Source organism: Sinocyclocheilus grahami, unplaced genomic scaffold, assembly GCF_001515645.1.
Source record: "Sinocyclocheilus grahami isolate Dianchi unplaced genomic scaffold, SAMN03320097.WGS_v1.1 scaffold3200.1, whole genome shotgun sequence".
In the NCBI taxonomy this organism is placed as follows: domain Eukaryota; kingdom Metazoa; phylum Chordata; class Actinopteri; order Cypriniformes; family Cyprinidae; genus Sinocyclocheilus; species Sinocyclocheilus grahami.
This window is the reverse complement of record NW_015508358.1, coordinates 3,278-9,318: the sequence shown is the minus strand read 5'-3', so window position 1 is coordinate 9,318 and position 6,041 is coordinate 3,278. Positions and strand designations below refer to the sequence as shown.

The following is a 6,041-nucleotide window of genomic DNA, read 5'->3' as shown; positions in this document are numbered from 1 at the left end:
GGAAGTGATGTCAACAAGATTAGACAGGTGGAACTGGTTAAGAGCATATAGCGTTTTAAACTGATTCACAGTGTAATGTAAAGAGATTTCTGTGAGATGTTCCTTCTAGCATTTTCTGCAGTATTTGAACAACATTTAGTCTTGAATTCGGCGAGTCATTCAAGAATGTTTTAAAATAGATTTTTTGCAACATTTAAAATATATCGACATTCTCAGATTTTGTCGACACTGGCAACAATTTATAGATAAGTAGCATTTCCCTCGGGTAATCTTAAACAATTTGATGTTCTAGACCCCAAACAAATTTAAATATAAAACAATTCACTCTTGACAATAAAGGTCCTTTATTGGCATTGACGATTCCATGAAGAACCTTTAACATTCATGAAAACTTTCCGTTCTACAAAAGGTTCTTTATAGTGGAAAAAGGTTCTTTAGATTATTAAAATGTCCTTCACACTAAGAAAAAAATGGTTGAACTGTTCACTGAAAGGTTCCTTGGGGAACCAAAATGGTTCTTCTATTGCATTTCTTGTGTTTAATGGAAACTTGGCCACTGTTAATCTATTTCTTGTATCTGATCTTATTTCTGATGACATGTATCTGTCCAGGTGTGTGGGCCAACAAGGTTGTAGTTCCTGAGTAGGTGACTGAAGTGCTGGGGAAAAGCATTACTTTGACCTGCAGGGTGGAGGTCAGCACAAACCTCAGTCTGACCCAGACGTCCCAGGAACGCCAGCTGCCCTCCGGCACCATCACTTTGGCCGTCTTCAACCCCCAATATGGGACCTCCATAGCTGATGAGTACAGCAAACGGGTGCACTTCATCAAGCCCTCAGTGCATGATGTATCCATGGTCCTGCAGAGTGTGGGATTTGCAGACACTGGGACCTGTACTTGTAAAGTGGTCACCTTCCAACTTGGAATCATGCAAGCATCCACAACTGTGGACATTATGGGTGAGTATATCTTTGTGAACAGTTGTCCCTAGTTGACGTCCCATACAGGAAATGGATACTCCAAATAGTTATTTTATACCAGCTAAAAGAGCAATATTTTTAATGTCAAAAGATTGATGTACCAGTCTTGAAGACTTGTTCATTCTTACAGTGTCTCCACAGGCCTCCAAATTCAAATAATTGTGCCCTGTGTTGCCTGAACCTGCTGTTACATCAGCAAGATTTTGTTTTTCCTATTAGTCATTGCCAGATCTGTCCTTTTATCTTGAGAAATAACCTTTAAATAACCACCTGCCTGATAATAATAATAATATTATTTTCCCTTGGACCTCATAGCATCTGCTGACTTTCTTTTTTTCCCAGGTTATTTTATGACAAAATAATACACAATATTGGTCATCATTTAATATTAATCCCATATAATAACTCTGCTTAATTTAATGTTTTTGATTACATTTATTTTGCTTTAATAGTTTAAATTTTAATATCAGATAATCAGTACCAGCCAGAATATTAATATCAGTGCATGTTCTTCACAATTTGTCTTTAATTATATATCTGCCTATATTTAATATTTGTCTATATCTTGCCCTCTCAGAGTTGCCACTGACCTCTGCAGCCCACACCACCACGATCACCACCAAGACCATCCTGCCTGACACAAGCTTAACCATCACAGCTCCCATAAACCAATGTGCCCACTCCACAGAACCAACCCAGGCCTCTCCGCTGGACAGCAGCCTGGGCACTATCGTAGGCGCTGCTGTCGATGGGTTCCTGATGCTGGTGTTGCTGATGGCGCTGGCGAGGGCTTTCTACCTGCGTCAATGTCACACATTCAGAGGAGTCTACTACACCAAACAGTACACCTGCCCATCCGACATGCAAAAAGAGTCGCAACTGCACGTCCTTCAACCCCATGAACTTCAGGACGTTTATGGAGATGACTCGGAAGCCTTGAAGCTCAAACCCAAAGGAGACATTATCAATCCCAATTATCCCAATGACCACAAAGACATGGAGGGCTGTGGAGACAAACTCAGCCTTCAGAGAGAAGGAACGCATTACTCCGACCACCACAACCCTCCTAACATGAACCCCAGTGGGCCACTGCTACACAATGCAATAATTTCCCTTACCTGCAGGAAAAGTGCTACAATGGCACAGACAGCGACTACGTGTTTCACATGGATGGATCTGTGATTTCACGCAGGGAACTGTTTGTTTGAAAAGGCAGGGGAATTTTAACTCGACAACAATACTTTAAAATCAGCAAGAAAGTGTTATTTAACTCAGCAAAGTGAGATCAAAAAAAAAAAATTTGTATTTATTATTCTTCATGCTTGTTTTATGAGGTTTACATGGTTTGTGATCATAGGGTGGATTTACACAAAGAAAACAAGCCTGTGAAAATTAAGCCACACTGTGTGCATAACCATTCCAGTCACATAAGCTGAGTTTGAAAATATTGAGTCTTTGATTGCAGGGAATATTTTGTTTTCTTTTTTTAATCAGTATTTTGGTCATTTTTTTTAGGAAAAATAAACAAATGTATCATGATATATTAATATTATGTTATAATAAATACTTTTTGAGAAGCAAAAATTGCTCAAGATTACATAAAGTTAAGCATTTACATTTGGTGATCATAGAAGAAAGTTTATTATTATTATTATTGTTATTGTTGCAGTGTTGCTGCAGTTGCAGTGTTTTTTTTCCCTGATTGGTTATAGCAGCACTTTGGGCGGCGGCCTGAGCTCTGATTGGTTAGCTTGCCACAGGATGCATCAAAAGAAGAGAGAGAATCATGGCCTCAAAGTCACGTAGTGATGTCTGGCTTCACTTTGAGAAGACCGATGAAAATACAGTTCAGTGCAAGCTGTGCAGCGCCAAGCTGTCAAACAAATCTACAACAAGTACAATGCGCTATCATCTAACATTTGTACATAAAATGTCTGGCGATAACAGAGCGGCAACTCAGACGAGCATTGCATCATTTGCCGTAAGACCAAAATGCAACGCAGGCAGAACCGAGAAGATGACACAGCTAATCGCTGAAATGGTGGTGAAAGATTTGCTGCCCATTAGTTTCGTCGACGGAGAAGGATTTCAAGATTTCATGCATTACGTTGAGCCCGAGTACGACATTCCATCACTGCAAAACAGTCACGGCAAGAATAGATGCTCTCTATGAAAAGACTGCTTCTTCACTGAAGGACAGACTGTCAAAGACAATAGTGACACTAATGTAGTCTAAGAATGTGAATCTATTGTACTTTCGTGTTTTTAAAGCGCAATCCGAGTTACACTTTCAGTCACGCTCACATCTGCATTGGCAATGCAATGCTCGATAATGATTATATTGCTTTTAGATGTTGGAAACATCAGCTGTAATAACATGTTACGGCTTTTCTATCGCGAATGTGCCGAATCTGCTGATGTAATTACAACTGCTAGGTATAAGCTAATGTTTAAGTTGTTGTTTAGGCCATCCGATTGTTCTTGAGATATGCTTGCTGCTTATGGCTCATCTAGTATCGGGAATGTTATTTCCTTAAGTTCCTGACCACTGCAACCATGCTGTGATTAAGCAAGCAACATGCTTGTTGCAAAGCTATCTAGTGTATTGGTAAGGATTTTTATTTATGCTCACGCGGGTTGTCAGATTGAGGACACGTAACACACGAGTACAAATGTCAATGGGAGACGGCCAACCTGTAAACTGATGAGTTGATTTGAGTTATTATATGCTGTTGTTAGTATTTTTAAATGGATGCTGAAGCTTTTAGGCAAGGTAGAATGTGATCTCTGATCCGTTCATTGCTCGCTTCTATGGCTGCAGTACGCTATGGTTGCTGCAAACTAGGCTGCCAATTCTAGTGGGTTTTCTGCATCTTTTTCAGGTATTGCATTAAAGGGGCTTGCTGCTCTTCTTAGCTGCTTATAAAGAAGAGCACCCCTTCGCTGCCTTCTCCTGTAAGTTGCTGCTGCCCCAGTCTCTGTTATTCCAGAAGGATATGCTTCTTTCAGAATGCCATTGGTTGTGGTTTGGGCGGTTCTGGCCTATCGTTGTGTTGGGGGGGTTATTATTGCTGCTCTCCCTGCTCATTCAAGACAGGCTGCATGGATGGGCAGGGAGGTTTTTTGCCCAGAACAGAACCATATCGCCAAACCAAACTTTATGCTAAGTATCTATCATTTTGACGATAGTGGTCCTGACAGAACTTTTATTCTTGCTGTAGTATTGTTGCTGCAGCCATGTCGTGGAGACGCTGTGTGTTTAATTGTGAAAGTGAAATTACTTTGTTTGGCCTTCCAAAAGAGGACGATATCCACTTCGTCATGCCTAAAGCTGATCCGCGCTGGTCGCTGAGGAAATACATCAACTTTGTAGTGTGGATCGCCGGATCGACTTTCACCGTGGATGAAGCGGAGTCCAGCCCGGGGTCGTCACATGTGGTTGCCGCAAGCCCGCCGGCCACTCCTTCGTCGAATCCGCCGGCCGTTCCTCACTCTACGCCGTTGGCCACCACTCACTCAAGCCCGTCGAAATCAGTGGTTTAGTTGTATTTACAACACTGTTCCAGAACAGTTCAACCCAAATATTCAGATGTGTGCAGCACGTTTTATGAAGGACTGTTTCCTGAACCTGCAGAGTAGCCTACAAAAATGTGTCTGTGCACAAAGGCTGTTTCTATAAAGTGGGGCAGTTCCAACTTTGCAAGGACAGTCTGGCGCTTCTGACTCACAGCCTGTAAGTACGTTTTTTATATTTAAAGAATTTGCCACTGACGATTCAAACGCGAGTTTTAAGCAGTGTAGAGTAGGGCTTGTTGTTTGTCATTTCTCCGATCACAAATGCAGACATGGTTTTATGTTTACGCGGCGCAGTACGCAACGCATAAAAAGACAGTATAAGTCATTATAATCAGTAATTATGTTCCCACTGGATGCAACAAATGCGGGTTTTAACGGGTTTGATTGGTTTTGTCTCGTCGTGCCGGGAGACGGCATCACAGTATGGTGAGGGGCGTAACATTTCCGTCACACGCTTGAGGTATTCGGCCAATCACAATGCACTGGATAGCTGGCCAATCAGAGCACACCTCGCTTTTCAGACCGATGAGCTTTGTAAAAATCGACGCGTTTCAGAAAGGCAAGGCATAGAGGAGCAACAATAATGTACAGTACGTAGAAAATAATGTGTTTTTTTAACCTTGGCAATGTTTACGAATAGATTAAATGAAAAGGGACATAATTAATCTTGACAAACTATATATCATTCTAAAGATCTAAGCCTCAGGAATCGACTATAGATCGCTGTTTTTCAATGGAAAGCTTATAAAGAATGTAAAGAATGTATATGCAAAACATGCATAATCAAAACGCAGTACGTACCAGATTCATCGTAATAACAAGTCATAAACGCATCCACAGCTGTAAGAGAGAGCATATGTCGTAATTTAGATATATTTTTGAGATGGAAATATGCAGATTTTTCAAATGCTAGAAACGTGCTTCAAAGGAAAGATTACTATCAAAAAGCACACCTAGATTCCTAACTGATGACGAAGAATTAACAGAGCAGCCATCAAGTGTTAGACAGTGTTCTAGGTTATTACATGTGTACTCCTTTGACCACCCATATGCTTTAATTTATAATGGGCAGCACACTCAGCTGCTATGTTACACTTTTCCCCTCAAAACACATACAATGTAAGCATAGTTTCTATAATAATATTTCTGAGAGTTTAGCATGATAATGTACACATCAAAGTTAATGTGTTTGGTCTTGGCGGAATAGATCTGCTACACTGCTGCTGCGGCAGATCAAGTACCAAGACTTGCTACTCCCAATACATCCACATACATGCTGCTGTGAGCATGTAAGAAATACTGCTGCTGCACATATAATATATGAAATAACCCCCATATATAACATACATAAAATAACCCCATAGCTGATCTACACAGGTAAAGCTGGGGAAGGTGGAGGGTTTCTCAAGTGCACTGCAACTGCTACTGCAAGCACTAGCCAAGTATTTGAATGGTAAGCAGCGAGCTCATTGGCTGCTGATGTGA

At 40.9% G+C, this 6,041-nt stretch overlaps 1 pseudogene; it reads left to right on the top strand.

Annotated features, from left to right (window-relative positions):
• The first annotated feature begins 612 nt into the window (after positions 1–612).
• Positions 613–2,228, top strand: LOC107576092 (nectin-3-like protein; annotated as a pseudogene).
• The last annotated feature ends 3,813 nt before the right edge of the window (positions 2,229–6,041 follow it).